General features: G+C 41.7%; 1 protein-coding gene across 1 annotated transcript in view; it reads right to left on the bottom strand.

The window, feature by feature from the left end:
- The window catches only part of wscd2 (WSC domain containing 2), a 43357-nt gene extending 23400 nt beyond the window's left edge, over positions 1–19957 (bottom strand). Inside the window, exon 1 of the mRNA XM_022198795.2 lies at positions 19393–19957. The gene's annotated coding sequence lies outside the window, so the exon portion shown is untranslated. The remainder of the gene's footprint in view (positions 1–19392) is intronic.
- Positions 19958–20246: the final 289 nt, after the last annotated feature.

Raw genomic sequence — 20246 nt, 5'->3', positions numbered from 1 at the left:
TTCACATACACAGTGATAAGGTTTCTAAATAAAGTGCTCCACTGAGGGTGTCACATTTAACACATGGCACTTATCAACAGGTTATCTGCAACTAGAACTCCTGTCTGGTAGGAAAATCTTGAACATGTGGAACAAACACCTGATAAAAGTAAACAAATACTGATGCCAAAAACAGACATGCAGTGTCTCCACTCTGCATTACGTTCAAAATATAGAGAATCTTTAAAAAAAAATTCACTATGGTCATCTAGTTCATTCTCATTAACGGTCTGCTCAAAAGTTATTAATGCTTTTTAATTTTAGATTTCTTTTAAATTTCACATAGGGCTAATTTTATGAGCTCACTTCAGCTTGATCAATAAACTTCGAGAAACACTCTGAGGGGTGTTGAAAATGTACAACTAAATGATGTCTGAATGCACAAACTGGCTCAATTTTAAGCATTAGTAAAAATCCTAAAAATCCCACTACCACCTAACAAAGACACACACACTGTAATATTGTAATTTTACATAATTACATGTAAAATAAAAGCCAAACTTGTTAAATTTGACCTTTAAAGCCAACTTGCATACCTGGAAAAAAGAGATCTGAACTAATACATCATTATGACTCATGTTATTCTTGACTATTAGCTTGAGGACAGTGGGGGAATGTAACAAAGTACATTTAACTAAAGTACATGCTTAATTACAAATTGAGTATTTTTTGTAGATCTGCTCCAACACTTCTCATTAGGATATCCTGCTTTTTGCTTCATCACATGTAACCGACACCTTTAGTTACTTAGAGCCTGATCGATATATCAGTTGGTCGCAGCCGGTCCTCGAACAAAAAAACGACCACATAGGTCGTCTGTACACGCCCTGTATTACGACCCAGTGTTACGTTTTGACGTATGCGACTTTAGCGGTTGAGTAAATATGACACTTCGGAGTCGCAGGTGAAACGTCAGCATGAACAAACTTTTATCTAACACTATCCCTGTCCCTATCCTAACCATAACCTAAACCCTGTGTGGAAAATGAGGAAAAAGCCGTTTTGCGACGGAAAAGCCGTTTCGTGAATTAAATCCATAATGCGTTCCTTTTCCCCGTAGGGACGCTAATGTAAATACGCTCTCACGGGTCATATTCCAGTGCACGGTGCATACGAGCGATGCGGTCATATGAATTTGAGGACTTGTTGGTTGGTCGATACTACTGGTCTACTATTGGACTGATATCAGTCTATCACAGATGAACCAGTATTATAGCATAAATATTGACACATAAATGCCAGAATAAAAAACATTCTTTTCCAAATCAGTATCCATAAAAAACATGCTTGGAGTAATTTAGAAATAGTGGTATTACATAGTTTGTCCAGCAGAGGAGCTACAACTCCATTATTTTCAACACTTTGCATCATCTGCAGCACATGTTGCAGAGCACATATCACAGCTGAGCAGACGGTGGTAAGGAGTCAAGCTTTGTCTTCATGGTAAACTGTTCACTAGTGAAATATACGTATATCAGTAATTTTCCCTTTTCCGCACAACTCAAAAGTATGTACGCACAATTCTGGCTGCTAAATCAATACTGGAAATTCTTACTCTCTAAAAGTCAGTATGAGCTCAAAAAATCCAGAATCAGCTGGAACTGGCTACTTTACAAATTAGATTTTTACACACAAATCATACAAAGGACATATAAAATAAGATGTTGTGTTATAAATAAAACCCACTCAACAGGTTTATACAAGTACAGCATATAACGTTTTAGTTCATTAATAAGTCAAACGACAGAAAATTGGCGACTACTGCTGATCATTCTTTAGGGCGGTTTTTGGCACATTTTTCTAACCTTGCCAGCAAGTTGATTTCTCGCAATATTTGTGAGTTCACAATCTCCTCAAGAAACCATCTGGCTCCGCTCCCGCCTCACTTTTCGTTACAGCACCGAAGTTGGTATCGCGGCCAATCACGCAGGCAGTAATTCATGTGTGGGACGGGAATAATGGGCGGGATATCCGGGATGTGACGACAAACACAGCACCAGTAGATCAAACAACATGGCAACGGAGGACAACGATCGTGTAGATGCCTGCTATTTAGTCAGTTTTAGCTGAATTCCCTATCGCTTCTTTGAAGGGAAGAACAATGAGAGGCGCTTTGTGCATTTTCTGGATGGCTAAAGATGTTGTGCATATAAAGTTTGCCGCAATTGGCTAAAAAACAAACCTGTCAGAGGCGGGACATACTGTTGCATTGTCCAGTCCGTGCCTCTTTCTCCGAACGGATTTACATGGAGCGCAGTCCCAGATTGATATTGTGGAGTACTATCAAGTACTACACAGTTATAAATCTGGCTATTGCCAGGTTAACATTTTTCTGTACATTCAGATTTTTATAAATCAGACAACCCAGTGACTTATGAAGAAAACAATCAGCATACTAATCTATAGTGAAATATTAACTGTTAGATACAAAACAGTTGAAGTTCAGCTCCACCTCAAACCAACTACAACAGTAAAATCCTGCTTTTACACCACTGCATGTGTTATAATAATAATGATAAATACTAGCCTAACAGTCACAGGAAGCTTTCTCTGTCTTTTAAGTACTAGGCTTTCACTTTAATGACTGTAAATGCTTTTTCTTGTACTGAACTAAGTACTTTTACAGTGTGTATTAGCACTTTCACTTCAGTAAAAGATGTGAATTCTTCCTCCAGCAATGCTTGAGCCACAGTGAATGCACTCAACATGCCAAGTCAGTGTCTTCGCTGAGCATTTTGAACACGCTGACGAGGCTGATATACTGCTTGTCATGAGGATGCTTGCTGTATTTAGCCCAGTTGGTTAACCCTTCCAAAGCCTGGGGTAATAACAAATAACATTACATTGCATTGAAGAGGGGAACAAACCAATGACAGAGGAGTTTTTAAACACACCCCATGAAGCTTAAAAATTAAGCCAGGATGCAGGAAAAGCTCATTGTAATCCTGATAATACTGAATGGTCCATTAAGCTCAGTGGTGAACTTGCACTCTGAAAGAGAAGAGGTAATTAAAGGGTCTAAAAATAATGTAATCCTCTTCTTTACTGGTGCAGAGTAGCGTTAAGCTGCAGAGTTGTAATCGAGTGACTGATTCATTGTGACGTCTTCACCAGCATACAGTGATAAGCAACTGACAGTCTGAAAGGAAATGGAAGTGAGGAATAAAAGCTCAATTGTGATTGTGGACACAAAGCAGCAGAGTTCAATTAGGCATTGAGCGAAAAGACAAAAACTGTAGGATGATTAGCTCTAACTGTTCTGTAAATCCAAACAATGGAGAAGAGAATTAACTGGAAAAAGAGAGGTCTTTGGCTATTTTTGGGGACAGAATTGCTGAAAGTCGTTCTGATGCGAGCAGAAAAGACAGTCCTGGCACTAAATGATGCATCCAACAGAGAGAAATTTCCCAGATTCCTGCTGTGTGAGTGTCTGACCACCCTGGGTTACTGCCGCGCCCAGATCCCAGTTGGCCACATAGATGGACATTTGAGAAACAATCACTTGAATTGGTGCTCTCTGATGGCTTCATAAAAGAAGTAATTTTCTGCAGCAGGGAGGCGCTGTCAATGGGAGATCAAATGATGTCTTCCACTATCCACCTTAACAAAGCTCTTCATTCAGGCCTCACAGAGTATCTGCAGGTTTTTTTCAAAGAGGAAAAGAGCTCCCCCCCCCCCCCCCCCCCCCCCCCCCCCCCCCCCCCTTCTCCTCTCACACCTTCACTGAGCACAGAGGATCTCTCTGGTTTAATTAAAAGTGAATTCTCCAAGCTCAGTTCTGCTTGCAAAATTCCAGTGCTCTCTGCTTGAATAGACTTAAGAGGCGGATTGCAAAAAGGTTTCGGTAAATGTTTAGTTGGTGACGAGGAAGAGGAGGTGGAGGAGGAGGAATGTCGGCTGGTGGGGAAATGTATGGAAATTTCAACAATTTTCAGCAGTTAATCTAAAAGCGCAGCGCAGGCAACTAATGATATGCAGCTAAGAGAATACAGTTATTATTAACTGAGAACGAGGCACTTTCTTTTTCCATGGTTGGCAAATGAGCAAACCCAGAGAGGGTTCTCAGCAGCACTAAAGAGTGAGCTCAGCTGTGTTTGGAATCACTTACTATGAAGACTTTTAATATTTATACGACTCTGTTTACTGTTTGTGAGCTTGAACCGCTTGCAGAACATAAGCCAATCTGTGATATCACGGAAATATATGACAATATCAATAAATGACTGTTTGCAGAGAGCTTCAGAGGACCCTGTATTTTAGAACACTGCTGCCATTGTTTGATATAAATTATGTTTATTTTTTTTTTCCTAATTACGTTTGAGGGGGTGAATGGGGGGTGTAATTGCTTCCAAAATTATGTTCTCTGCTTCCCTAGAAAGAGATACACACGTGGACAAAATTGTTGGTACCCCTCAGTTAAAGAAGGAAAAACCCACAATTCTCACTGAAATCACTTGAAACTCACAAAAGTAACAATGAATAAAAATGTATTGAAAATTAAATAATCAAAAACAGCCATTACTTTTGAATTGTTGATTAACATAATTATTTAAAAAAAAAAAAACTAATGAAACAGGCCTGGACAAAAATGATGGTACCTCTATAAAAGATTGAAAACTATTTGACCAGAGTGACATGATTAACTCAGGTGTGTCATTTAATTGACATCACAGGTGTTTCCAAACTCATAATCAGTCAGTCTGCCTATTTAAAGGGAGACAAGTAGTCACCCTGCTGTTTGGTAAAAAGGTGTGTACCACACTGAACATGGACAACAGAAAGCGAAGGAGAGAATTGTCCCAGGACATCCGAAAAAAAATTATAGACAAACATCTTAAAGGTAAAGGCTATAAGACCATCTCTAAACAGCTTGAAGTTCCTGTGACAACAGTGGCTCATATTATTCAGAAGTTCAAGACCCACGGGACAGTAGCCAACCTCCCTGGACGTGGCCGCAAGAGGAAAATTGATGACAAATTGAAGAGACGGATCGTTCGAATTGTATCCAAAGAGCCCAGAGCAACCTCCAAAGAAATTAAAGGTGAACTCCAAGGCCAAGGTACATCAGTGTCAGATCGCACCATTCGTCGTCGTTTGAGCCAAAGTGGACTTCATGGGAGACGACCAAGGAGGACACCACTGCTGAAAAAAACTCATAAAAAAGCGAGACTGGAATTTGCAAAAATGCATGTTGACAAGCCACAAAGCTTCTGGGAGAATGTCCTTTGGACAGATGAGACCAAACTGGAGCTTTTTGGTAAGGCACATCAACTCTATGTTCATAGACTCAAAAACCAAGCATACGAAGAAAAAAACACTGTCCCTACGGTGAAACATGGAGGAGGCTCAGTAATGTTTTGGGGCTGCTTTGCTGCATCTGGCACAGGGTGTCTTGAAAGTGTGCAAGGTACGATGAAATCTGAAGACTATCAAGGCATTCTGGAGAGAAATGTGCTGCCTAGTGTCAGAAAGCTTGGTCTCAGTCGCAGGTCATGGGTCTTCCAACAGGACAACGATCCAAAACACACAGCCAAAAACACCCAAGAATGGCTGAGAGAAAAGCGTTGGACTATTCTAAAGTGGCCTTCTATGAGCCCAGATCTGAATCCCATTGAACATATGTGGAAGGAGCTGAAACATGCCATTTGGAGAAGACACCCATCAAACCTGAGACAACTGGAGCTGTTTGCTCATGAGGAGTGGGCCAAAATACCTGTTGACAGCTGCAGAACGCTCATTGACAAATACAGAAATCATTTAATTGCAGTGATTGCCTCAAAAGGTTGTGCAACAAAATATTAAGTTATGGGTACCATCATTTTTGTCCAGCCCTATTTCATTAGTTTGTTTTTTAAAATAATTATGTTAATCAACAATTCAAAAGTGATGGCTGATTTTGATTATTTAATTTTCAATAAATTTTTATTTATTGTTACTTTTGTGAGTTTCAAGTGATTTCAGTGAGAATTGTGGGTTTTTCCTTCTTTAACTGAGGGGTACCAACAATTTTGTCCACGTGTGTACATTACGTAATACTTGTACTATTATTCACTTGGAGGTGGTCAAAGTGGATGAAGAGTGTAAAGAACTCAGGTTTACATCCTCAGTCTCATGTGTTTCTGGGTGCAGCACATTAGGGAAGTAAGTTTCCTATATGAGCAGGTGGTGGGGACCAAAATAGAGCTAAAAGGAGAGTGAACACTTGAGAGAAAACAGCTGCAAATGGATGCTAATGTTACTACATGTTTGCTGGATGAGCAGCTGTTTGCTAACACTAGTAATTGCAGTTCTGTCAGGTCTTGTAATTACATCTTCTTGCACCATAAGGGGCCACTGGTGCGATTAAGACAGCCTCAACACAAGATCCATCTTTCTATTTCCAATCCTGGACAGAAGCAAACTTCCCAAAATGTTAATTATTTTTTTAGAAATCTAATGCACAAATTAGTTTTTTTTTGGCCCGCAGCAAAACAGATCAAAAGTTGAACAGCAGTTCCCATTAAAAATGCCCAAAGGAAGCATCTTTATTTTGCGCTAATTAAAGCGGTATCCTCTCCTAATCATGTGGACTCTGTGTTGCTGGGGGAACCTGTGTGCAGACGAAGATGTTGACACAACTGTCCTTGTGTATTACGCAGCTCCTTCTGGTCTGTTGAGCAGAGTAAGAGCAGAGAAGCAGCCGAGTGCTTGGCGGTGGTGGGAGTGGAGACAGACCCTCCACTGTGGGATGCACATTCAAGCTCCAGTGTCAACGAGCAGCCACTCTGCTGAAGTGTCCTCAAGCAACAAGCTCTGAAGCTCCGCAGTTCTTCACCTTCACCTCTCACAGTGAGAGAAAAAATGAAAAGGTTTTATTTGTATTTTCCAGGGAATAAAATGAATGACGGTCCAGTGAGGAATTACTGAGGCAGCGGCCATTACTGAGAGCTTCAGAAGCACCGGAGAAGGTTGTGTTTGAAGTCATAGGTATTGAGAAAATCACACTTCCCTTATTCTTTAGTCGTCTGTGAAAACCACAGTGCAGTCCTGTGCTGCTGAATTCATCTCCACATAAAAGAATTGCTCGTGCTGTACTTGTATTGATTGTGACTGTGGCTTTCACCCCACTGTCAACCAATTTATCATTTATGCTTTGTGTGTACCTTTGGGAGCTAAATACTGTAAGTTTGCAACGTTCAAAGATGGAAAAAAAGAGGATTAAAGAGGCTACTGAGGACACTGTCTGGAGCAGAAGAGCGATTCTGTCCACAGCACCACATGCTGAGATCACTTCAGGTAATGTGAGGGTCTGAAACTGCAAGCTGCTGTCTCAGCACGAAGCTCAGCTAACTATAGGTATTCAGTATAAGAGTCAGCCATTTTGTATTTTCCACTTATCTGATACTGTCACTGTATGGTTTTTTTGTGAAAATAACGTTATTTTCATGTTCCTCAAAGAGAACCAGAAAAGCACTCAGAGAGTGCAGACCTCCGCCAAGGATAGAGAGGAAAACAGGAAACCCATGCAGTAAAGGACCATGAGCTGAATCAAACCTGCATCTCTGACACAGTTCTGTTTACGAATCACCTTCTTAACCAGTTGAGCTATCTGGACACCTTGCTCCAATTTGTTGGATGACATACTAACCTGTGATGTTTTTGTCATATTTTGGACCACATACTAAAAGAGGGTTCTTAACCTTTTTAACCTCTGGGCCCAATTTTCCCGGAGTAAAGTGGCCCGGACCCATCCAAATACTAGCACTTTCATTGTAATTCATCTGAGTCTTGGTTCGATTTGTAATCAATAACTAAATCAAGTTGTTTTATAGTTTAACAAGTTAAAACCTTGTGAAATAAATAATCTTATACACTGCAATCATCTCAAAGACGTTTACTTATAGTCAAGTGTATGAACCTGCACATACAACATTGCAATTGTTGCAATTATAACAAATCAAATTGCTAAAACAGCAAATGGCTCCAAGCCAAACTTTTAGATTTCGACTGACTAAAAAACTGAAGAGAAATTCTGATAAATAAAATTCTGTTGTACCAAAATAAATAAATTATAAGAAAACTTTCAAATTAAATAAACAAACTGCAAATAAAAAATAAAGTGCAAATTAAATATTGTAACCTGCTGATGAATTTGACAATTTAGCAGTCTTCATTTTTGCACGGCAGAACTAGAAGTTGCTCTTCAAATCTGTGACAAATGATCAGTAACAACAGTCACAACAGTCCAGTTTAACATGCTACAACTCCCATTTCATCTTCACCTCTCAATGACAGACTTGGGCCTGCCTCTCAGACACGATCAGATCCAGTCTGGGTGGAATAGGGGAAAGGCTCACTCTCGGGTAGCCTCCAATGATGTTCTTAGTCTGTTTCGAGCTTTGGTCTTGGTTGTGGCCACAATGGAGAACCCTGATTCACACAGGTATGTAGTTGTGAATGGGAGAAGGAGTTTCAAAGCCCTCAGTGCCAGAACGGGGTACTCCTTTGAAACAACAATCCAGAAGGAGCCTAGGTCCAGTTTGTCCCACTGCCCCTTCAGAGTGCTATCAGTGGAAACTTCCAGAAGCTGTGATTCCAGATGTGAGGGTAAGGCAACATCATTTAAAGTGGGATCCACTGAAAATGGGTCCACAACCCACGTGTGTCCCTCTCTGGGATCTTGTGGAAAGTATTAATCAAATTTCTCTGCCAGTTGTGTGAGGTGCTGGAAGGATTGTAGCGTGACTGATGTTCACCCTGAGGAGAGGTTTTTCAAAATGTCAGACAAAAGTGGAACATTGTCCCCATTCCTCTCTTCGCTGGTATGTTAGACCACAAGGTTTCCTCCTGAAAGCTTGACACTTTGGTTCCTGCAACCAAAAATTATGTTCTATTTCCCCTTGAAGTGAGATGTTCCAGTTGATAGCATGTGTGAAAAATGGTCACAGAGATTAGGCAAGTTTAGCCTGTGAACTTGTGGTTGTATAAGTACGTGCAAGGGGAGATTTTTTCCCAGTGAGGAAAGATAAAACCTCATTCTTCACTCTCAAACAAACGCTTGAGGACGAGTCTCTTGAGAAGCCATCTCACTTCACTGTGATAGAGCAGCTGGACATGATCTGCGTCCAGGCCCCTCACAAAGCTTAGCAAAACATCTGGATTAACAGCAATTATTTTTTATGATGTTGATAGTTTTCACACTTACATCCCATCACCTCCTGGAACTGGTGACATCCTTTTTGCTGCAAGGCTTTCACGGTGGAGAAAACAGTGGGTCCATTTAGCTTCTGGCGCACGCTCAAGTATCTGCTTGATGACGCCTCGGTGCCTACCAGTCATTGACGCTGCACCGTCACTGCACACCCCAACACAGTTCTGCCAGTCCAGGCCGTTCTCCATGAAGTAGTTATCCATGCAGCGGAAACATTCCTCAGCTGTAGTTCGGGTTGGTAGCTCTCCACAAAAGAGCATGTCTTCTTGCAAACTGCTGTCCCAGCGATAGCGAACAAAAACAATAGCAGTGCTGCATTTGTTACATCAGTGGACTCGTCTAGCTGCAAAGAGAAACATGGGCTAGTTTTTATTCTCTCCAGAAGCTGATGTTGTATGTCGGAGGCCATGTCAGCAATACGTTGACTCATCGTGTCGTTTGAGAGTGGAATAGTCATCAGCTTCTTTGCAGCAGCCTCCTCATCTCACGGCACATGTCCACAGCGGCAGGCAGAACCAATTCCTCTGCGATGGTGAACGCCTTCTTACTCTGTGCCACACGTCTGGCTACGAGGTAGCTGGCTTTTAAAGCACACTTAGCACTGCCAGTCAACGATATGATAGATTTTTTCTGCATCTGTAGCCCAAGCTCTTTTCTCTTAAAAAAATCCATCGGCTTTCCAACTAGTTGTGCGTGTTTCGTTTCCAGGTGCGCCTTAATTTTGAAGGCTTCAGTGCTTCGTTTGATAGCGTAAGCCCACACTCCACACACTGCGCCCTCGGCTCTGCCTCGCTACCTCCATTCACGAAGCCGAACTTAATAAAGTCCGGGTTATACTTGCGCACACATTTTGTTTTGATGATAGGTTGACTTCACTTATCTTCATTTTTTCGTTTCATAAACTTCTCCATAAGCTGCCGAGACCTTCGTAGTTGACGCATGAGTTAACCTCTTCTACTGTCGCTCCTTTTGGGGTGTGTAAACAACTCGCTGACGTCTCACTGCCACCAAGTGGTGGGAAGCTGTATTGCGGTCCTGCGGCCCTCTCCAAGCCCACATGTGCAGAACTGAAAGTTTTTTGCGGCCCACTAGTCGGCGCTAGAGGCCCATTGGTGGCCGCGGCCCAATGGTTCAGAATCACTGTACTAAAACATACTAAAAAATTCAAAGTGATCCAGAATCCAGGATCCTTTCCGGATTGCCACCAAAATTAAATCAGCTCTTCTTCTTACCATAGTCTACATCTCCTCAACATTTCATGTGAATCTGCCCTGGCGTTTTTGAGTTATCTTGCTAACAGACAGACAGACAGTCAGACAGACAGACAGACGGACACACAAACAAGGGGTGTCACATAATCTCCTTGGTGGAGGTAATGAAAAGCAGAGAGTCATTACTGACATAATAGCTTGAGATGATTACCATGAAGCTGCAACATCCCTCATTCATTCATTCAGGTCATAAAAGCTCCGGAGTAGTTGACAGAAAATGTACGTTAAATAATATACACACACAGAGATCACATGTATGATTTATCATAAGTTATTAATTGCTACATGTCAGTAAAAACAGCATTTAAGCTTCAAACTGCTTTACATTCTGTTGCATAGTTTAATCGTAGAAAAGCATTATATTGTATTTGTTGATATATTGTGCATTAAGTCTGATTCTACAGTAAATAACAGCTTTTCACGCAAGCTAGTAAAGTTAAAAAAAAACAATATTTACATTTGAAATGTGAATGGAGCAGAAGCAAATAGATAGAAACTGTGCCTCACCCCTATTTATGTAATGCAACTGGAGACTGTAGGATAAAAATCATTAGATTTTCAGTAGAAACTCGAACAAAACTGTATTTTTAAGATTTTATTCTGACTTAATACATTATTATCCACATGCACAAAAGCAAACTGCATCTTTGTTCTTTTTCACTCAGTGATGTTTGGCTTTGAACATTGTAAGCTATGTTCTTCTGCAGACTGCAGTCACAGCTGACAGTTATATGAGGGGAGATCCACTGCAGAAACAATGCTTTTAAATTTTCAGTGTTTTCACAAGACTGTAGCCTCAGACCAGCAGAGTGCAATGTAGCCAAACAGATGTTTTGAGTCTTGACATGAAGCTTCTTTTTTCTGCTTTCACCCACCTACACATATGACCCACAGGCAGAATCTCAAGTATTTGACATCAGCGTTTTTTTTTTGTCTTGGAATTACAACTAAACTGAATTGACAGAAAAGGAGGCAGGTTGGAGGAAAGAAGTAGGTAAAAAAGGCATAAAATATAACACAGAACAGCATCTGAATCTCATCGCAGGCCGATACTGTCTATTTTTTTTTAAAGCAGCGAATGACAGGATGACATGAGAGCAGTTGGCTCTTCTGTCGCTGAGTGTTGTGCACAAGCTATTTAGCTGTTTTTGATGAGCTGTTCAGTGTGCACAATCACGCAGGGCAGCGAGTTGGGTGCAGCGATCTGGATGCATTCATTTGATGAACAAGAAGTGTGTACATGTAGCAGGGTGCTCTGTAAGCATGCCTTGCAAAATGTGTAGCGAACCATGGGCCTCATCAGCATCACGCAAATCTGCCTGTAAAGGTCGAGCAGCACCAGAGGCCTGCTGTTCAACATATCCTTTCCAAATTAAACATGAACATCGTTAGAGGCCTCGCTGCTCATGTGTCCTATTTTTACTCCGATGTTGTTGCTGTTGTTGATAAGTTGTTGATGTCATTATTGTGCTCAATGCCGGTCCCATCAGCTCTAGAAGAAACAACAATACCATGGCTGAACATGTTTTAACTGACCATTAATGCTTAACTTGCCACTTATCATGAATTCCTATTTGGAAGAATGACCACTGTGATGATATACTTACTAAATTCACATGTTTTAAGTCTGGACAAAAGCTCATTGGACTCAGTGGAATTTTAAGCCAAATCTTGCAGTACATACTATTTAAATAATCAAATGAAGTTATGATGATGGGCTTCAATTGGGCGAGTTTACATTATAGATAAATCTATGATTGTCATAGGTATGTTTGTGCCTATTTAAAAGATTCTTTTCTGGGATTTTATTCTATTTATTGATTTTATCAATTACATTTATACATTCTTTGTAAAGAATACCTTTAATTCCTTTATACCTTAGCATTATTTCCTTGTTTAACCGTGTTTTTGTATAAAAGCCACATAGAGTAACAGAATGCTAAAGAGTATTTATGATAAGGACTATATCTAATAGAGACTATATATGTCTTGTCTAATTTAATCTTGTCTACCGTACAACTACCGTTTCCAAGAACAGAGTGGTAAAAAAAACACATAGTTAACAAAATGTAAAGGATAAAGGAAGCTTGGAAACTGAGAAAAAAACTTTTCTGATTGAAAGCTTAATGTGCATTTGTATACAGGAAGGATTGTTTTTCTGATTAATTTAGTGCTATCTTCATTTATAAAAATAAGACATTTGTGAGTGACCCCAAACTTTTGAATGGTAGTGTGTGTTGTGTGTGTGTGTGTGTGTGTGTGTGTGGTGTGTGTGTTGTGTGTGTGTGTGTGTGTGTGTGTGTGTGTGTGTGTGTGTGTGTGTGTGTGTGTGTGTGTGTGTGTGTGTGTGTACGTGTTTATCTATACCAGTGGGGACTTGAACCTGACTATGTGCTATATAGGTGGGGACACGTGTCATGGTGGGGACCAAAAATGAGGTCCCCACGGGGTGAAACAGTGTTTTCTTGGCTATGTTGTTGTTACTGAAAAAAGTAAAAGTGCAAAAAAGTTGTTTTAGGGTTAGGCATTGTTTTGGTCTGGTTTAAAGTTAGGGTAAGGGTTAGGTGTTAGGTATGAATGGGAGTCAATGGTAAGTCCCCACGGGGATATAAGAACCAGACCATGTGTGTGTGTGTGTGTGTGTGTGTGTGTGTGTGTGTGTGTGTGTGTGTGTGTGTGTGTGTGTGTGTGTGTGTGTGTGTGTGTGTGTGTGTGTGTGTGTGTGTGTGTGTAGTAGAAATGGGCAAACTATCTGGGATTCAGGCTCTCTGACAGCTGCTTGCTTTTGGGCTTGCAGGAAGGAGAGCGCCTCAGTGCTGCAGCCTCTTCCAAGATGAATAAAATATGACAAGCACATACAGTAGTGCCTCACTGTTGCTCTGATGCAAACATGGAACAACATCTCTAAAGCAATTAAAGAAAGAGGAGGGCTGTGTGTGCTCACAACTGTGTGTGCGAGATACAGTGAGGAGCTCAATTATTTTCTTAAAAGCATACTTGCAACGTATGGTTGTATGTATTAAAATGATAAGTTCGCCCAAGCAATAAAAATACTTGAGGAGAGGGTTAAAGTTCAAACTAAACAGAAAGTTATTAAACCCTCTAGAGGGGGCTGAACATTAAAGCAGTAATTCTGGTAATTTCTACAGATACTGCTATGGATGTGAAAATATTGTGGAGATTATATCTTTGTAAAATATAGAAATTCTAATTTGAACAAATAAATCTTTCCACATACTTGTGTTTAGGTAGAAAACAAACATATAAGTTAATCACGAAATGGTTTGATGCTGATCTTTCGTATATTTACTGCCACAACAGGCAAAGATGGCAGCACAGAACACAGTTCCCACCAAGAGTCAGGGTTAAGAACACATGCTGCAAACTGAGGGTAACTACTTAACAAGGGAGCAGTGCAGTCTAAATAAACAGCTAAAAGTTATGGATTAATGGTTGAAAAAGCATGATCCAAACCTCGCCACTTAATCAACAACTCCAGGATGTTTTACATGGATTCACAACAACCACTCTGTGTTTTCTTAATGGTGAAACATTGTTGAGCAATTGCATGAAGACGTCTACTGAAGAAGCACCACAGTCATGAGCACAAGACTGCAAATAATGTAGCCTGTGTTTTGCGCTCAGTCTAACAGACCGTGTTTGATTTGCCGGTTGACTGAGGAGAGGGTTGAACCAGGAGTCAGCGAGGCGCCGAGTTAAGAGCTGGAGCTGAGTCATTCTGCCTCTAAGCAACCTGGGAAAGACATCTGCACCGTCACCAAGAGAGCGGAGGTGATGAGGGTCGACACGGCACGGCGATGGGCTCATGGCTGACCAGGCGTGGCTCATTTACTGCATGTGATAGTTCCCAGCATCACAACAAATCTGAGCAGTTTCCCGGACAGATGGTGAAATTAGCAGGAGCTCATGTGTGCGCTCCGCTTACTGCCAGATTCAGAAAAGTAGCTGATAAGGGGATCGACTTAGGCGCTCATCCTGCTTGCTGCTGGAAATTAATACAACAACATGTAAGGCAGAGTGTAAGAATAATAAGCCCCTGCTTTAGTGAGTATAAATATCACGGTTTGGTTACAGTTTCAGATGAAATCCCAGTAGATGCAATTACTTGAAAAACTCATGAGGATGTGCGACTGTTTACCCTTTAATGGCATATTCCCAACAGGAAATACGTAAAAGTAGTTTATGGATGTAAAAGCTGGAACATCCAGCGGGAGACGGAAACAGAATAATGCACATCTGAATTTGGGCAACTAGTTCATTTCACAGCAACCTGACAAATTTCTCCACCAAGTGTGACAGCCCAATTAGGACCCAGCACGCTGAAAGCAGATCTGAAGCCGCTGCTGACACTGACTGCACAGGCTGACAGACCCAGAGGGGCTCCGCTCCTTCAGATTCTTTATCACGTCGGCTCTCCTGCTGCTGTATCGCTGTATTGTTAGGACAGGGCTTATCAAAATCTCCTGACATCCTCTTTAGCGCAAAAGCCTGTCTAATTCTTCACAGAACAGTCTGGATGTGGATGGATGTGTTTCCACAAGTGATGTTCCCATCGACTGAGGATACACCGCAGGGCTGCTCGCGAACACATTTGTAATATCTGCTTCATCGACCTAACACCGCTTCAAAAGAACCTTCACGTGTTCATCAAATTATGCTTCCCGGCCGACATCCTTAACAACATCTGAAACAAATTAGGTCTGGTATCTTCACTGTGGGAGTGATGATATCAGACCTTGCTCAGTTTTAGTATAAATAACTCTAATGTGGGAACTCCTTTAAGTGTGTAAATGGTGTTTCAGTTTAGGGTCACAAACACTCCCAAAGACTAACACACAAGCACACCATTTAGCCCTCCAGCTCCCAAAGTGGAGCTGGTCAACCAAATTTTCCTTATTTAAAGGCTCCACTGGTGCCAAGTTGGACCTCTGTTGGTGCAGCAGGTACAGAAAACAGAGAGCAGCAGTTTCTCACCAACAAAGACCTTTTGTGAAGCAGGGATCAAGTTGAAGAAAGAACAAGGGGGTCCGCTGCTCGAGGTGAGCAATTATAGTTGGTGATGTGCTAATCTGGCCGACTGGCAGCGTCTCAAGGTCAGCCGTGGACGCAGAAAATGTGTCTTTTATAGTCACTCGTTTTTTCCGCTTATCTGCTGATTCTCATCTTTTTTCATTTTCCCAATTGCTTTCACACTCTGTCGTCCTCCCTTCCTTCTCTCTCACACATGGGCGATGTCAAGCCTCCTGCCTCCCCTGAGAGGTTGGTGTTAGACATTCAGACAGTCGTGCATCAGTCTGAGGCCAAACACAGAGTTTGTGCCACACTGAGGGGAGTCAGAGGTGAGGCCACAGTCGAGAGTCCGACTGACCTCCTGAACAACAGTAAATGTTCTGAGAGTCCCAGTTTGGGGACAAGGTGTCGTAGGAAAAGAGGGGACTGTCTACACTGAACAAATACATTGCTACACATAACTATAATGCAGCTCTATAATTACAGCAAAATATGAAGAAAACAACCAATTCTCAAAGTCTTATGGGAGCAAAACTTTCAAGATTCAAGTAATTTGTTGAGAAATCAAAGCAAACTTACATATGAAGTAAAAGATGAGTTACATTTGTTGACAGGTGCTGCCCTTTAAAGAAAACTAGAACTGAATTTAAAGATGCTGACAGTCTTTTTGAGCAGTCTTTGTGCAATAGTCTTCTTTTATAGACTTGCACATAAAAAGAAATTGCAACCTTGGTTCTCGCAACAACAAAACATGAATATATCTTAAAAATAGACAGAATGTCTAAGAGACCTGAGGTAGCATCTGATGTTTTCTTGCACATGTACCTAATGAAGATATAAAGTTATTCCATAATTACCTTAATCGCTCTTTTTTCTCACACTAGATGCCTCACACTTGCAAATCAGGATGTTGGGAAACAGACAACATGCAATCACGCAACGTTGCGCTCTGACAGGCACATACACACTCCTCATATTAGCCTTGGTTGGATTAAACATGTCCTCAGCAGGGTGCCTGTGTCTGTCTGAGAGAAAAGCCTCAACAGCAGGTCTGAGCTCAAAAATATAATTGGCTTTTAGATTATATCCGGTGAGCGGCATGAGTGCAGTCTACAACGTTTCCTCTGCTTTCTGCATATCAAAATGGAAAACAAATGACAGATGGACTTGAAAAAATACATTTTTTGATGTGTTGTCTAATGTTTTTTTAAGGTTATTGGTTTCCTTTTTCAGCCTGTTTGTTCCCATTTATATGTGAGCCTGAGTCAAACCAAATGCACATCTATAGTTCACGTCTCGCAACAAAATCCCTCGACTTGACTGACAGATTAGGCTTTGGGTTTCCCAGCTTGGCCTCCTTGTAGTGTTTCCTTACCAGCTGTCTCAGCAGCCATTATCTGGATACGTCTAACAGAAAAGGTCTGGCGTTGTAAAATAATCCCACCATAAGCTGAAAATCTGGCTGAGATGCATATACAGCGAGCCTGACCCGCTCTTTGGATCTGTCCAACCGTAACACAGTTTTAAAGATTACCGTCTTTGTAAAATCATCTTTTCCTTCAAGGAAAGAGCAAATAAGTTCTTGCAAGACTTCATAAATGGAGGTATAGCCTTTGTGATTGAAAATCAGATCAATAAAAATAGATTCTGATGCAGCTGACTGTGAAACTACAGTTCTGCTTTTGAACATCAGACACTATAAACAGTCTGAAACTTTCAGCACGTCTTTGGTGAAGACAGCAATGCTCAGCTATTTTTGTAGGCGCTCTAATGAGGATCTTGACATCCTTACTTGATGGTGATATATCAGGAACGAGAGCACTATCCGGCCTAGGCGCAGCTCGCTCTGCACCACTGTCATTTCACTGCAATGGCTAGCACAAGCATGCAAACTGTAATTCCTGTCAGTACCTCTGGCGATCTTCAAAGCTTGCGGCCATTGGATATGATCCATGGCACGTCCCTGAGAGGTTGCCAAGAGGATGAAGAAATAAGCTCTGGAGGAATTCAAAGCCTTCTCACTGTACTGGCGGCCACCCTGTTACTATACAAAGGACTTCATATCTGAGCCACTTTCAGGTTCTCCACTGCAGCCGCAGTGAAGCGTGCATGTGAAAGAACTCTGAAATGTAACATCTAATTTACAAAAGCTTTTTGTTTACACTTTCAGGTTTTAATCTTTACAGTAGGCTGCAGCGCTGAGGGCTTCACTGTAGAGTGGCTTCTGGTGATACAAAATGCTCTGACTTTGACCCTGATTATTCACTCGTCGGCAGCAGCAGCAGCAGCAGCACTGGGAACAGCATCCTCTATTTCACAAGTGGGCAAATATGAATTTCAGCTGCTGGCATATTTCCCTGACGTCTGTTCACTTCTGCCTCGGGGAGGACTGAGCTCACGGGACAGCGCTGCCACTGTTAGCAGCAATAAAATCCATGTGATGTTATTTTTTAAATGAGCATCCACGGATTTCTGCCCTGCAAACACGTTATTATTAAAATGTGCCAGAAACTCTCACTGCAAGCAGCTTTAACTATAATTCGGAGGAAGTATGGGGTTTGTTTTTATTCCACAGTGACGTTCATGGTATTGATCAGCTCAGCTCGATGAGCCGAGTGTCATAACAAGAGGCTTGCGTGTGCTGTGCTTTTTTTAATTTAGTGTTCATGACAAGTGCTGAAATAGCAACAGCCCACATCATTAGGGCCATTCATCAATTGATTTTAACAGCGATCAATCTTAACAACCGCTATGGTCATCTTCTTCTTCTTTACTTCAACTGACCCCAATGAGCAGACGGTTCAATACACTAATGTACAGTACAACAAGGTCATCAGAGACATGGAGGCCACTCTATTTGCATAATTTCAATAAAATCATTTGAAGTGACTTTGGAGGTAATTTGCTGGCACAGCCGTGAATTAATAATGTAGCAGTTACTCTCATTAGCAGCCAAAATGCATATTGTATTGTACCATTTCTTTCCAAAAAATCAAACAAAAGGATTATATTCCAGTTGTATGAGATGTAATGTGCAAACATTTTCTTTGTCTAGTCAATCTAAAACTAAAAGATATTCAAGAATTCCTGGATTTAAAAGGCTGGGATGAGAGAATATTTGGGATTTTTGCCTAAAAATGACTCAAGATAGTTGCCAAACACTGAGCTCATGTTCATGCTGGCTCATGTTGGATAAAGGTTAGCCTCTGCCTGTTTTCTGAGTCTGATTTGCACCTCCGGTGAAAAATTAGCAGAAGAGCTCTAATGAAATTCCAGCATCTTCGCACTGTGGGGAAAGTGATGAGGATGTTCAGTCTGTGGGCCGCCAATCGTGCACCTGGTTAGAGACTAATGCATTTTACTGGCCAGTGAACATGAAGATGTACTTAAGAGCTGAGACACCTGAACCTCTGTCAGAGAGGAGCAAGAAATAGTACAGAAAAGCACTAAGATGCCTGGATTAGTCTACTAGCAGACAACAAATTCAAATACAGCTTTGATTTTAGCATCTATACAGCCAAAAGAGGCAGATTAGGGTAGCAGGTCTGGTTTCACAGGTATTTGAATGACTTGAGGCTCAGTCTAATTCCAACATATAGCCTGTAAATAGTCTTTCCAACAAGTGGGAGCCTCTTTTTAATTTTCATATGCCTGTGAGAACTTAAAATAATAGATAAATTCTGAAAAACTCGTTTCTGGGTTTTGGTGTAAATCACTGTGTTCATGTTCGTGCAGCTCCACTGTGAGATCATCTAGACTTCTGCAGCCCAAATACAAATCGGACACATTCTGAGCCTCTGCTGTAAAATGTTTTCCTATTTTCATCAGTTATAATGAATGTGCCTGAAGTCTTCATCTTACCTCAAACAGGAGTCAGGATCCAGCAGATGGTTCTCCGGACGCAACTCAGCTGAGGATGGTCATCTGTGAGGCTCAGACATAATGTTTCATCTCCACCATAACTCAGCCACACATGAGCAGCACCACGCTCCCTGAAAGCAGATATTGGCAGGCTTTCATCCACGGATAACTACGGTTAGTTGGTCAGTCTCATTAGGTCTCCCAGTCTCTCGGTCCTGCTCCGTAATCTGCTGTAGCTCCTCTGCACCGCAGATAAACCGCTTCTTCTCGCCTCCAGTCGGAGGACAGAGAAATGTTAATGGCCTTTTGTTTTTTTTTTCTTCTTCTTTTTTTTACAGTCTCTCCAATTGTACACGAGCCCCGCAGTTGCCCCTCCTCGCTTCAGCCGCTGCTCTCATCTGTCATAGCGTTTCATGCGGTGGGTCGAGTTGTCTTTTCTGTCGCCTGTCCGATGAGAATGAAGCCTGTCTGACGCTGCGCAGAGGCAGCGCCGCACCGTGCGCCCTGCGCTCCCGCACGGACCAACAGCACTGCCTGCTGTACTTAAAGAGACACAGCAGAGCTCAGAGGCGCAGAGATCTGCAGCCCGATCCGCGCTCCGCTTTTTGGGCCACACAGGTGAGGTCTGGCTCCCTGCTGATTGGCCGATTCGGAGATTGTGACTTCATGCAGGATCAAAACCAAAACCAGAATCAGACGCAGCAGTTATTTTGCGCCTGCAGGCAAATAGTCCGAGTTGTGTGGCAGCCAGGCCATTTGGAACCAACTGGAGTAAAATAATCACAACATATGTGTGAAGCATGAAGCTGCTGTTAATTTACACCAATAAGAAGCAGATCTATTTTCAGTGCAGC

Source organism: Acanthochromis polyacanthus, chromosome 7 (assembly GCF_021347895.1).
Source record: "Acanthochromis polyacanthus isolate Apoly-LR-REF ecotype Palm Island chromosome 7, KAUST_Apoly_ChrSc, whole genome shotgun sequence".
Taxonomy (NCBI): Eukaryota; Metazoa; Chordata; class Actinopteri; family Pomacentridae; genus Acanthochromis; species Acanthochromis polyacanthus.
This window is presented reverse-complemented; position numbering and strand designations above follow the sequence as displayed.